At 34.5% G+C, this 15,306-nt stretch overlaps 1 pseudogene; it reads right to left on the bottom strand.

The window, feature by feature from the left end:
• Positions 1–337: 337 nt before the first annotated feature.
• LOC124231532 (magnesium transporter NIPA2-like) overlaps positions 338–15,306 on the bottom strand; it is a 165,266-nt pseudogene continuing 150,297 nt past the window's right edge.

The raw sequence follows: 15,306 nt of genomic DNA, 5'->3' as shown, positions 1-15,306 counted from the left end.
ATGACATGGTAAATCCTTCTTAGACTTCAAATCCCTCTGACTTCACCTTCTGCCAACAGTGAGAAAACTCTGCTTTAAAAGGGCTCAAGTGACTAGATTAGCACTACCTGAATAATTTCTCTATTTTACGGTCAACTCCTTAGTAATCTTACCTACATCTGCAATGTCTCTTTTTCCATGTAACGTAACATAATCATGACACTAACACCTGGAGATAAAGGTCCCGGGGGATATCTTAAAATTCTGCTTAACATGAGGAAAATTGTTTTTCAGACACATTTGATATTCAAATTCATTTAGTAGCAGAATTACAGATTAGCCTTTTAAATATTTTTCCTCATAAAGCTATCAGATTTCCATTTCTCTAGGGGATTTTCTTCAGTTTGCTGTTTAATTACACCAGTTAAGTTTTTTTCATTATTATTAAGAAATACATACGTATTACAGTGATTGTCATTCGTTACTTTTTCATCTTTTTGAAAGGACATAGGCTGGCTTGGTAGATGAAAACTGAGGTCTTTAAAGGCACAAAAATATCACAAAATTTTTTCCAACAAAGTTGTAAAGGAGGAGCTCAAAGTACTATCAGCAGACATATCTTGTCACTCCTTTCAAAGAAGAACTGAACTAGTCAAAACTGATGCTTCAAAGAATACCTAATATAATGGAGTCACTGTAGAAGTGTTGATTATATCTAAGGCCTATTTGGATAATTAATCTGTGTGCTTACACAGACTATAAAATCAGCAGAAGAATGAGCCAAGGGATGTCCAGAAGAGACTTTCCCACAAGAAGTTATTTAATAACAATATCCAAGCCTTTAAAACAGGATACGGAAAATGCTTTAATTACGGAGCATGTTGTTATATAAATGTTGGTCTGTCTAGAACAAGATCCTACCACAGATGACACAATTACCACAAAGACTTCAAAAACCCCAAACCCAGATCAATTAGCTTGTGAGACATTTTGTAAGTCTCTAACTTCTCTTCTTTTGAAGCATGAATGACTGTAAGTGGAGATTGAGGGCAGTTTAACAAGCACTCAATTTTCCCATGAAAATTTAGTCTTTTGTTTAGAAAATATGAAGAAAAATAGCACTTACTAGAACATGAAAAGCTTCTAAGTCACTAGTCTTGCCATTGTAAACATAAGCAGTAAAGTTGGCCATCTCCACAATTTCTAGAGGCCACCTACTTTCCAAGTCATGTGGCTTCTTCCATTTTTAAGCCAGTGATGGCATGTTGAATCCTTCTTGTGCTTCATATGTCGTTTTCTGCCCAGCTCCCACTGATATCAGTCTAGCCTGCTGCAACCATTCTTTCAGACATACATGGCTACTAGGATTTGGAATAAATATTTGGTCTTCTGTAGTCAAAGAACCACAGGCTGTCACATCCGCATACTGGTCATCCAATGGCAAATGCAAATGTTGAGACTATAGCCAAAGATAGGCACTGCCTCCTCCCTGAGTGAACACTAAAATGGTACCTCACCAGTATAATCTTGGGCTATAGCTGCCACTAGGACCCAGGCAGCACCACTGAGGAGGCTCTAGATACAGCTGATCCTCTTTACATTTTATTTAAAGAGCTGTAAAATTTAGTATGGAAATAGATTTCGATATAGGAAATATGTCAGATCAGTATCCAGATATGAGTCTAGTGCATAACTTCTTTTATTGCTCATCCTTGCTAAGTATCGGTTTTGTGTAACTGATTTTAGGTCTTAATTTTACCCAAGGTAACTATGAGAAAACTTTGACCTACTCACCTTATATACTTCTTTTTCCAAACAGGCAACTCCTCCTAACATTTACTTTTTCTCTGTCAGGGATTGTACTGCCTCATGAACAGATGAAATATAGATGCCATAATGCTGAAAAAAACTCGATAGTATATCCCTCCTTCCTCCAATACTTACTCTGATAATTTCTTGCCCATGTTTGATTTGCCAGTCTACTCAATGGAGGTTATCCAAACTATGATTAAAATCAGTTTGGCTTTTTCCACTTACTGCATTTAAGCATCTACATTTACCATTCCATTGAATGACTCCTAAATGTGACCCCCATAAACCTACTGATTGCTTAATCAAATGGATACATTTTAATTTTTATTTAATCTCTCTGAAGCATTTTATACCATTGGCATGTCATCTTACATCGTGAATCTCTCTTCTTTCTCTTTATTAGGACTCCAAGACATCAAGGTTTTACTCGAGTTTTCCTGAGCATTCTTTCTCAAGCGTCTTCCTTGAATCTTCTTTCTCTGACTGTCCTCTTATTATTGAAGATTCCAAGAATCCTATTATCAAATTGTACCTCTTCAACTTCTCTAATAAACATACTACACATCCACTCCCAATTGTTTGTTTTCACTTCTTACATATTCTTATAATTATCAAATCTAAAGTTTTGTTTATGTCACCTTTATCCTTTCCAGACCTATATTTCTTTGTCAGCCATATACTTACTGGCCCCAGCTTGAGATTCTTCAGATATTCACACAAACATGAGCCAAAACATAAAAAATTTCAGTACTTTCGTTTTTCTCTTCCAGAAAAAAAAATTAAATGAATTAAGTTAGACTTTTAGAAGTAAATAACTAAAGAACTAGGATTTAAAGGTATTTCAAATGAAAAGCAACATTTAATAATTTGAGGGAAAAAATTATGTTTGCATTTCCCTTAAGATATATTTAATCAGTGATGGATGAGGATGAATGACCCCTGGAAAATCCACAAACAGCGCTGCCATGGAAAGGAAATATAATATAGAAATATTCTTATATTAACAAGACATCATCAGATTATCACTGTTGTCCCATTGAACTTTGATTCGTTGGATTCCAAGAGGAAACTATACAGTTCAATAATATCATCTGAGAACATTTGTTGTAAGAAAAATTGAATTTTAAAATAATCTTGTCTCATAAATACTTAGAGAAAGTGGAAGCTCTTTTAGAAGAAAAAAGGCTTTTTAATAAGGTTAGATTGATTTGAAAGAGTAGAAAACTTAGAGATGCTACAACCAAGAAATGTATTGAAGTATGAAAACAAAAAAAATACCTAAATAATTAGTGGCATATGAAGTTTGTCAGAATGCAATGGCTTCAGTCAGATCTCATTAAATGTGTGTGGATAGTCCATATTTATGGAGAAAAGTTTTGTTTAATTACTTCAAAGTTTTATAATTTAATTCTATATATATCTTTAGTAAAATTTAGCACAGAAGGCTCATGAACATTTCTTTTAGCTTATATGCAATAGTCTTATTTTTCTCTAGAAACAACAGAACAACATAAGGTTTCAGAGAGACATGGAAAGAGAGCAATCCACGATGAGTAAATAAATGGAAAACGGACACTGTTACTCTCTTCTTGTGATATGAAATCAGGCCCAAAAGAAGAGTAAGAAAATATGGTAATGACTATGATCCATGATCAATGAAATTATGTAGCATTTTTATCTACTAGATAACCATGTACATCAACCATCATTTATGGCAACAATTCTTAAAGGAAAAGACAAACAAAGTAAGCGTTGAAAAGCAAAATGGTGATCATTCCTAGTCATTCTAAAGGCCCATTGCAAATTTTATCTAAATGGTAAGACTTATCTTCCTTGTACTTATAAAATTATAATGTAACAACTATGACTGATCAAAAAACATATCTTTCAATCAAATAAATCCAATATTTCTCCTTTGAGGATTTTATGTCAAGATTGTACATAAATGGATACATTACAAATTTTGATATTTTCTTTTTATAAGTTACAAAAGAAGGATGCAGAGAATGAAGAATCCACATACACTGTATAATAGAATTTAGTGGAAAGACAACTGTTTCTTCCTGCTGGCTAAGTTTTAAATGATCATTCTGCTGTGATATCAAGAAGTACATATTTTGGCAATTGTCTAAGAAATGACAAAAGTTATATAGAAATTTCAGCATTTTAGATCTTGAAGGAGACTTAAAATTTTAGTCTGAGTAATTTATTTCAGGAATGAAGAAACAAGACTTAAAGGTTCAAGAAGAATCTGAAATACCCTGGAAATATTTCAAGATAGCATGCATTTTTCGATTTTGAGACTGATGCTATTTTCCATACTTCTAGAGATTTAGTTTTCCTTTAAAATAAATAAATTCAATAACTCCTACTTTGCAAAAGAGTAAGACTTGAAATTGTGATCTATCTTGCTGCCATGGAAATGTCTAATTGCTACTTTTTTAACGCAAATTAATTTTCTCATATGCTCAATTTAAGTATCATCCAATTTTCCTCTCTGTGGCCTTTTGCTTAAGGAGTAATTGCGTTGCTGACATTTTTAATTAAAACAGTGCTATCTATTTTAAAAAGCGTTAAGCCTACCATTGATTTCAGATCCTGAATAAAATTTCGGTTGATGAATCAGGATATGTGTCTTAATACTCTATGAAGCCTATATGTATTAGCATGCAATTTAAATTGCATAGTATTCAGATAAAGAGTCATTTTTAAAAAATCAGTAACATCATTAGAAATTATGATTCTAATACAATGAAATAGATTTTATTATATATATTTGTGGCCCATTCTAATGAAGCTATATACATCCAATAATTTTAATTTACAGTTACAAAATTAGAGATTTAACATTTTAGCAATCTTTGGAGCTCTGAAAAATGATCTATGATTTACTGTATATTTATTAAAAATATTTCAAAATTCTGGAGAATGTTTCATACTCCTAATGAAGAGGAGATATGAGCCACTTAGCCAATACATTGACTGTGTTGGTAATGTTATGAAAGATGCTTCTAAATAAAATAGTGGGGAGGGAATGTGCACTTCAGCTGAATGGACCTATGAATTCTGAAAGTGAAGATAGTAATCTCAATAGATAAAAGGAACCGCAGTAATCTGTAAATGAGAAGAAAACAGAGATTTAGCAAGCATGTAGCAGAAGAATCTCATTTAGAAATTCCCCAAACCAAGACTGTTAGACCTAGATAGAGGTGGCATCTAATCTAACGGATATGGACCTGTATTGGAAAATGAGAGCGTGACTATGATCAGTCCTCGGCAGTTATGTATAACTTGCCTTTGGTTTCAAGGATCATCCTACTTTTGGTATCTTAGTGGATAAATGAGTTCAATAAACATTTCTTAAGTGAATAGCGTGAAAGGTAAGATACAGTTCATGTTTATATTTACTGTGTAATAAAATAGGGGTTTAAAACCAAGGATATCCTTACAGTGTAATTTCTGTGATTACCCACTTATATTCATCCTAATGTATTCTTTGTTCTGTAATCTTCACATTCCTAAGTTATAATAGGCTTAAAGACTCATTTTCATATCTATACAATATATGTCAGATTATATTACCTGCATTTAATGTTTAAATTTAGCTTAAATGTTCCTTACTTACAAATTATCTACTGTTGTATATTGTCAGACATACAATTACTCAGAAACGAGCCTTTTATCTCAAATTCAGACCTTGGATAAACTTAACACATTTATAACACTCATTAAGTCATTCTCTTAGTGTTCATTTAACCCAACAACACAACATAGACTAAACTTTCCTCCAATAATTTCCTTTGATTTAAATTTCCTCCACTATTAAGAAGTTTGATGTATTCGGTGTGCGGCTGGGGGCTAACTGTGATTTTGCCCACTATGAAAGATTATAGGTGGTAATATATGTTTTCAAGGCTTTAATTTTCTTCTTTAATTTGAGACTCTTTCAGCTAATTCTCATATTTTTGCAGCTCCAGGCATCAAACAGTGGGTGGAATTTAATGATGAAAGCAGCAGATGTTATTAATGCAAATACATCAGCTGCATCAGATTCCTATTTAGAAGATGTGATCATTGGGAAGGAGGATAGTCAGGACTTTTTTACTTCCTAATGACTACTTTTCATATTGACAGAACACAAACAAATATCTGCCCCATTAGGGAATTATGAAAAGTCATAATGATGAGGTGAACCAAGAAAAAAAAAAGATGAGGAAAAAAATATTGAATATACCACTGATAAATCAACATTTGGATGAAAATTGCATAGTCAATTATTGGCCCCACTAAGGAATAACATTCCTCTGTAATAAATACAATTTCTGGAATTAAAATAATATAAACTCTTTGATATCCATCCAATCTAGCTAAGGAATTAATAATCCATTTCTGTTTTTGAATTAGTTTAAATTCATTTCTGAAGCATTTTTATTTTGGCCACCAGTTCCTCATTGTATTGGTTTGAATTTGAATGGTTCATTACACAGAGACTGCATTTTAAATCTGAATCGTGAGGTATGTATATACAGATCTGTGTACATATGGAAAATGTCTCTATATTATATTGAAAATTTGTCTTGGGCATACAAAATTGTGAGACTAAGGAAAATCAAATTTGACTTTACCTATACAAATATCCAAAAACATCCAATCACTAAATACTGAAGATCAAGGAATTTAAATAAAGAATAGTGTACTATTTTTATATTTTATTTGTATTGTATTTAACTTTTCTGAACTGCCACATGCTGCTGTAATAGATGTAAATTGGTAAAATCACTCTCTAAAACAGTAGCAAAATGAGTCAAAGATGAGAAAAGGCAACATGAACTTTGATGCAAAAGTTGATCTGCTGCAAATACACCATTTAGAAATAATTTGACAAATGGCTAAAGGAAATGGTACAGGACATTTTATTGTAGCTTTCCTTACATTTGGAAGTAAGTAGTAGAGGATGAACAAATAAACAAGATAATTTCAGGTAGCAGTCAGTATTACAAAGAAGTAAAATGATATTATAGTTGACCTTGATGGGAAGAGGCTAGTTTTATTAAGGTGTTTGGGAAGCCTTCTCTGTGGAAGTGACATTTGATTTAATTCTTAAATGATGAGGAGTAGCTTACCAATTCAACAGGTCTAGGCAAAGCATGAGCAAATGATAAACAATTGATATGACAATAAGGTTGGCATTTGCAAAGATAAGAAAAATGGTCACTGTGTGTTAGACAAGTGTAAAAGTGTTAGGAGAGAGACTGGGCGGGTGCATCATAATCTCAGGTAATAGATGCCATGATGGGAAAGCTTGAAGATGGGAACCTCTTTTTAATGGATATGCAATTCATGCTGGAACTTCTGGAAATTAAAAAGTGAGACTAGCACTCTGGAATCAGATAGGATAATGTTTTAAGCCCTAGGAAGGGTTATGGATTTATTTAAATGTGCCCAGTAGCCACCAGAAAGGTTGGAGAAGCACCACAAATGTATGTATATTTTAAAGGAACATGCTTTCTCCTGTTGGGAAAACATACTCTGATGTGAGGATATGCGAAGATTTGAAGTAGTGGGATACATTAGAAGCTGTTAGCATAATATGTCTTCTATTAATATATTTATAATTTTTTAAATATGTTTAATTCATATACATGAGCTTCAGAATGCATTAAATTCATATATTCATATTCATATTGTTTTTTGAAGATTACGACAACTTTAACAGTTCCACTGTAGCAACTAGAAAAGCTCAATCCGTTGCAAAAATTGTAATTTTGAAGACACTAAAGAGCAGTGGAAGAAGCAATGAACAGACGTGTAATTCGAGAGATGGAGGACTCTTCTTAGGTGAGCCCACTAGCCTACCACTGGCTATTTTCTTCTTGGTGACATTTGTTGATTATAAGCTGGGACCAAGGAGGGCTTAGCTCTCTGTCAGACTTGGCCTGTGCTGAGGAACTCGACTGAAAGTAAGAAAAAACTGTAAGTCTTTTGGAACTTTACGAGGCTGATGGAGAAAACAGACAACTTGAAAATACCCAAATATAGTAATTTTCCCCCAGGGATAAATTCTGAAACTCAATCTCCCTGCAGGAGGTTTTGTTTGCTGGTAAACCAAGTAACATGATTATGTAGTACTTGGGACAAGTCTCATCAGAGAAATGGAGCCTGCCTCAAAACACAGTTAATTTTCTCCTCAACGTGTGTGCAAGATTTAGAAGAAGGAGGAGGTAAGAGAGCAGAAAGCTAAACTTAAAACTTCTGCAGGTCAGAATCTCCTGAGTGTTCAAGGCTGAGGAAAAAGAAATCTGATAGGCTTTCAATTGAAAGATTGAAATGCCCCAAGAACACGCCCCAAGAACAGAGATGCATCAGAGGAAGACGGAATCTTAATGAAGACTGCAGCTGAGAGACAACCAGTTCAACCCCTCTCTAATTTGAGAACAGCTCTTTACCCTATCTTCCTGGAAGGGAAAGGGAAAGCCCTCTTTGGCAGAAAAAAACTTTCTGGATGCTTTATGGTTCTTTAAAAAATAATCAGGTATGCAAAAAAGCAAGTAAAACGTGAATAGTACCAAATATAAATAGACAGAACGATAACCCAAATAGTGAAAGGAGTATAAACAAGGACTTGTTATTAATATACTCAATATAATATGGGAAATGGCAGACAAAATGGATGAAAAGATGAAAATTTCAATAGAAATTTTTAGTCTATAAAAATAGAATGCAATGTACATTTTCTAACTGCAAAATACAATATTTGAAAGAAAGAAATCAAACTTGTTCAATGATTTTAACAGACTGCCCATAGAAGACAACATTTGTACACTTTATTATATGTACTTTATTTTATATAAAGTATACATACCATGTATGTATGTAAAATGTAAATATTATATGTATCTGGTATATACGTTAAAAGTGATTATGTCTAGAATTTCTGCTGACTCCTTTTTTTTCCATTTTTCCTCTTGCTTTTTCTGTTTTGATTAATATCAATTACTGTTTTAGACTGGATAATTGGCATTAGCTACTGGAACAAACAACCCCTGGATCTCAGTGCATTAACGCAGAGTTTTTTTCTTTCCCATGATAAGTAAAATGATAATATTTTTCATCAAGTGGCCCTCTTAAACAGCTCTCCACTAAGTGATGACTCTGGGACCCAAGTTATTTTCATACGGTGGCTCCACAACGGCCCAGATCCTCAGAGTTCCCTGCATCCAGTGGTTTGACAAGAAAAAGAGAATCTTTGGAAGATTGTGCAAACACCACTTTAGCCCCTTAGTGACGCACATATCACTTCCATCCACTTCCCAGTGAACAATAGCATCATGGTTCCACTGGGAGCTGGGAAATGGAATGCCTGGCAGGTGGACCATTCCTCTGAACTGTTCTGCACAACAGAAAGGGAGCATAAATCTGTGCAGGTCAACAAGCAATCTTTGCCACAAATAATGCATGCAAGGAAGCAAATTGCGATCTGCATGCAAAGTAAGTGCATTGCTTCCACATTTAAACTATCTAAATGGTTACTTAATCTATGTCTTTTCTTCTGTTCTTCTCTCAAGTCATCCCTTAAATTGTTCCTATTTGTTTAATTGAGCAAAGTAAATTTTGCACAGCTTCAATGTATAAAGAAATTATCTCTAAAAGTTTTAATTGCTTGTAATCTTTCAGAGAAAAAGGATTATTTGTCTCTTTCACATTCATCTGTCTCTTTTTAGTGTACAGATTAGATTTTGTGCTTCCCACACTTTGAATTTACAGGCAAAAGAGAAAAATTACAGAGCTACTCTGCAAATTTATATGTACACATGATGAATTTCTCATCACTTTCCCTATTTTTGTCATTCCAAAATTCCTTTCCAACACATTGACATTTCACCTGATTTTCTAATCACTATTGCTTTTTTAAAAAATCATTTATTCTTTTTCTCTTTCCTTGTTAAAAAAAATAAAAGATTTTTCATAAAAAGTTTGCAATAGTTTTCCTCAAAATATACGTCTGTGATCATTGATATTCCAGATAGCTTCTGTTTTACTTTCTGATCCACTTCCCCATCCTACCCTCTCATCAAAATCTTGAAGCCTGACATGTATGACAACTTAAAAAGACTCGTATGACTTCTTGCTTTCAGATAGGTTTAGCCAATGGGAACCCCAGAAGTAGATCGGGCAAAGGAGTATGGTAATGTCAGGTTACGTTTCTGGATCCACCCATGACCCAGCATCATAGGTTGGCTGTGTCTCTGGACTGAATATCACTGCTTCTCTCAAGGTGATCTCTTCTATAGGATTCTCCTTCTAGGTTCTGGTACAAGTCCTTTCCCCTCACAATCCTACTCTATCCTGTACTATCCACTGCTTTTTCTCTAAAAAATGACATTATTTCAAATTAAATGAAGAAACAAAAGTATCAATAATAATTAAAACATATATTAGATTACATAGATATCAACATCAGGCCTCATTAATATTTGGCCATAAAATATTTTAACCATATTATCACTACAATTTCATGTATATTATTACAAGAAGAGACTATGGTTATTCTGTCCTTTATTTAGGCATTAATATGATTACAAAATATTATTTAGGGGATCAAAATACTAGTGTAGTAAAGAGGAATAAGTTGATGTGTAATTCAAAAACACTAATCACATTAAGAATTACATTTAGTGTTTTACTGCTTAAGCATGTACTTTAGAAAATTTATGGAAAAAAAAACTCTAGAAAAGTATATGAATAGAATGAGTATTATTCATAACTTGGAAACAACCAATTTGATTATACCATTGTATATTTTCAAGCCTTCTTCACTGCATGCTAAAAAAAGTGATAGCGTTAGATGATAAATAGGGATAGATAGAGAGATTTTATAAAATTGAATTCTTTCTTGACATGTTTTATAAACTAATTATTTTTAGTAACTACATATCTATCTTCCTTATTTGATAGATAGAACTGTGTTATTTTGCAAAGGAAGATTCTCCCTAAGCTAACATCTGTTGCCAATATTCCACCTTTTTTCTTCTTCTTTTATGCCCCCTGCCCCCAAAGCCCCAGTACATAGGTGTGTATAGTTGTAAGTTCTTTTGGTTCTTCTAAGTGAGCTGCTGCCACAGCATGGCTACTGAGAGATGAGTGGTGTGGTTCCACACCCTGGAACTGAATCTGGACTGCCGAAGCAGAACACACAGAACTTTAACCACTAGGCAATCAGGGTTGGCTTGATAGATCTGTACTTTTAAATAAAATAAACTTTTGAATTAAGTAACATATGATCATAGCTAAAAATGTAACACTAAAAAAGTACATTATTTTAGAACCTAGTACTGCTCATCAAGATGTCTGATTCTCCTTCTGAGGGCTTGGGGGATCTGCACTGTCTCACCTCCTCAAGTGGTAGACATGTCCATCTTACTCACTTTGTCCTATGAAATAGACAGTGTGTAGATGTGAGTAGACACGTGTCACGTCCATCAAGAAGCATGTGTTTGCTGGTGCTAGTCTTTCCAAGCCTCTCTTTCCTTCTAACGGAGGTAGTGGAAACAGTCTTTCTGTCTCTATGGATTTGCCTATTCTGGACCTTTCAAATAAATGGAAGTGTAAGATATGTTAACCTTTTACGTCTGGCATAGTTTTTTAGCCTAGAGTTCATCCATATTGTAGCATATTCTTCCCTCCCCATTTTTGAGTCTCCATAAATGATACAAGTTTCTGGAACTTTTGTCAAACACAAATGAGGGAATTCTTAATATGCTATATCTTTTCATTGAGTTTTCTTCCATTTCATATTATCTATCTGCCTTTTCAGGAGTATGAAAGTCTAAAAGGCAAAATATACTCAATTCCACAGATAATCATTATTGGACTAAAAAGTCGATATGAGCCCAATGACAACTTTGGAGCTTAAAGGAAAATACAAAAAGTGTTTTCTTTTGCTGTTGTAATACATTCCCCTAAATGTTTCTAAAAATATACTGGACTTTTAAGGAGTTATCCACCTTCTGTGACTCAATGAGAAGGGAAGTGTGAATCACATAAAAATTTTAAAAATTAAATGGATATATTCCATGAAGAGAAAAAACAGTAAAAATCTTCATTTTGATAATGGGTAGATTTTTAGACAATTTCCACGAATTTTAATTCTGCTGAAACACTCCTTTTTTGTAAATAGAAATGAACTATAATCCTTAAGTCTTAAGATCAAAAGGTATTACATTTTACTTTAATATATATGAAGTTCTAACAGTTAAGTCACCACCAAAGAAGCTACAGATGGATTCTTCACCCTGAGTATTACCCACAAAAAGGATTAGATAAATACATTTGCTTTCTTTTCTTGCTTCTCGAGCATAAGCTAGTTACAATAATAAAATAAAGCTTCAGATTTCTTTTTTGTACTATATTGCAAAACTCTTATCTAATGTAAATTGATATTTAACAACTTTTTCTTATCCCTGTGTGGATTTTGCACCTTAAAAAAAAAAAATCAATTCCTCTTTCAACAGCCTAAAGTTAGTTTGCCTACTACAAATTTTGTTTTCACTAAAAAAATGTCTTTTCTTCTTCCTTCCCACTATGTTATTGCTTTTCTCTCCTACCTTTTTCTCATTCTCCTTCTTTGCACTCCCATGGATTTCAGTGTCATGATGGTACATTTAGTTCTCCAGTTATTCATCATTCCAGAATCTTAACTTTTTAAAAAAAGAATTTTATTTTGAATATAAGGGTTAAGCTGTAAAACGAATTTGGCATATAAGAGCCAATATAAGGTGGGACATAAAGTAAGGCATCAAAATCTTGTCATTTTCAATGACTCAGGGTCTCCCAGCCATGTCCTTTGTGTTTTTTCACAGTTATTTACAGAAGCTTTTTCAAATACAGAGAATCCTTGACTAAATAGGTATAAGCTGCCACCAAGGCAATTCTAAGAACTGTGCCCCACAGTGCTGCTCATAAGGTGAATGTAGTTTCAGTTTCTGAAGATAAAGGGGCAAGTGCCAAAACTATCATCTGTGCAGATACATAACTGTCTGTTTCTCCAACAAGCTGTTCCGGTGTTGGGCTCCCATACAAAAGTACAACAAGTTATTTCCATTAGGTTTTGAAACTTTATTTCAAAACACAGTGACTTCCAGTAGTGTAGTTAGCCACCATTGTTGTGCATTTTCTACTCTTCAAAATCTATATGAGGCAGCCATGGATTTATCATGAGGCCTAGCAGTGTGTTCATGTTATTCATTTTTGTGAATTTTGCACACATAAGTTAATTTAATATGTCCATTTGTATAGGCTACAGTACCGACTTATTTAATCAAATAAGATTCCAGGTGTTACTATGAAGCTGTTTTGTGGATGTGGTTATCATCTACCGTCAGTTGACTTTCAATAAAAGAGAATACCCTTCATAATGTGTGTGGGCCTCATTTAGTCAGTCGAAGGCCTTAAGAACAAAAACTGAGGTTTCCAGAAGAAGAAATTCTGCCTCAAGACTGTAGCACTAATCCCTTTCTGAGTCTCCAGCCTCCTGGACTGCCCTACAAATTTCAGACCGGCCAGCCTCACAAACGTGTGAGCCAATTCCTTAAAATAAATCTCTTTACACACACCCACATGCATATGGATGTATGTATGTGTATGTATATAATCTTCCATTGGCTCTGTTTCTCTGGAGAGGCCTGACTGATGCAATCATCATCTCCTTCTTCTCTTCTCTAACTTTCTCTCATATCCTCTGCATGCCTCTCTCTCCTCTTCTGTGCAACGGTGCTTATGCTGGCCAGGGTGACTGTTGGGATCTGGTTGAGGGGACGATGAGTTGGAAATCTATTTAGATGGGTTTGTTGAGATATGTCTGTGGTTTTGCAGTGACTTCCCTTTAGATTTCTTTTCTTTATACATGTTTCCTTTCTCTCACTGTAGCCACACCATTGTAATATCCTTCCAGAATACTTCTTTTGCCCATTGTGCTGATATTGTGAAATGAATGTGCAAGGCTGGAGGTTATAACGCAGAGCGATCATGCCCTCCAGAGCCCGTCCCTAGAATGTCAGTAGTGGAGGAGAAAAAGGCATTTGAAAGAATGGCACAAGATACTAGTCTTTGGAAAATTTTTACATGTCTTACAGATCCCATAAAACATTATCTTTTTTTCTTTCTGCTTTTTTCTCCCCAAATCCTCCCAGTACATAATTGTATATTTTAGTTGTGGTTCCTTCTAGTTGTGGCATGTGGGATGCCGCCTCAACATGGCCTGATGAGCGGTGCCGTCTCCTAGCCCAGGATTCGAACCAGCAAAACCCTTGGCTGCTGAAGCAGAGCGTGCAAACTTACCCACTCGGCCATGGGGCCAGCCACCAACATTATCTTGAAAGAGGTTTTTTTCTAAAGTTTATAAAGATCCTAAAATTTGGATGAATAAAGCTGAAAAGAAGAGAAGATCTGAATAATAAGAAATAAATCTGAAGCTAATTTTTACAAATGAGAAATAATAAATACATTTTGATCAACCATGAGTGACAGATATTTCTATCCTCTCTATAAATATATTTAAAAATTGTTACATGGTACAGTAATCCAAAAATATGCAGCAATAGCTGTAGAAAAAATATAGCATTGTCTCAGGCAGTTAATTAATAAAAGTTTTATTTTTATGGTTGTGATGCTTGCAGTATTTGTAACTTTTCCAAACTTGTAATTCTCTATTTTCTCATTCTAATAGTCATTTCCTTTCATACCTAACATCATATTCATAATGGTGCATACTTTAGGTTAAATTTCCCCTCCAAGTGTACAAATTTTAGGTGAAAAAATCCCTGCAGGAAGTAATTCCTGGTTCCCATTCCTGCTGTAACGTCGGCTGAAGTAGTTCTTTGTCATCATAGTGTCGGCTGCTGTTCCAGTCACCCGGGCTTCTAGACAGAGAGTTGCAGTCTGCCATCATGCAGTGGTGAGCCCACATTCATTAAAGCCTGCTCTGTCATGACCAGGTGATCACCCTCACACCACTTTCCACCAAAGTCACTGCTAAGGAAACCTACCCAAAGGCATGCCATCTGTATGTGTTTTTGTCGCTGTGGCAGAAAAAACAATGGCATCCAGGCAGTTTCGGTTCTTCGCAAAATTGAATGTAAGAGATTCTTCTTCTTTATGCGTGTTTCCTTTCTCTCACCATAGAAAAGCATTGCCATTGAATAGAAATAATTTAATGAAAGTTAATTTATTAGAACATTATTCAGCCTAAAAAATAAGGAAATCCCACTGTTTGGGACAACGTGACTGGAGGACATTATGCAAAGGGAAACAAGCGTAGCACAGGAAGACAAACACTGAATGGTCAAACTCACAGATGCAGAGAGCAGAATGGGGGTTTCCAGGGGCTAGAAGGAGGAGGCAATAAGATATTGGTGAAAGGGAACAGTTCTGGGGAAAGACGAATAATTTCTGGGGCTCTAATGTACAACATGGTGACTATAGTTAATAATACTGAGTTATATATTTGAAATGTGCCGG

Source organism: Equus quagga, chromosome 21 (genome assembly GCF_021613505.1).
Source record: "Equus quagga isolate Etosha38 chromosome 21, UCLA_HA_Equagga_1.0, whole genome shotgun sequence".
In the NCBI taxonomy this organism is placed as follows: domain Eukaryota; kingdom Metazoa; phylum Chordata; class Mammalia; order Perissodactyla; family Equidae; genus Equus; species Equus quagga.
Note: the sequence above shows the minus strand (reverse complement) of the source record. Positions and strands in the feature narration are given on the sequence as shown.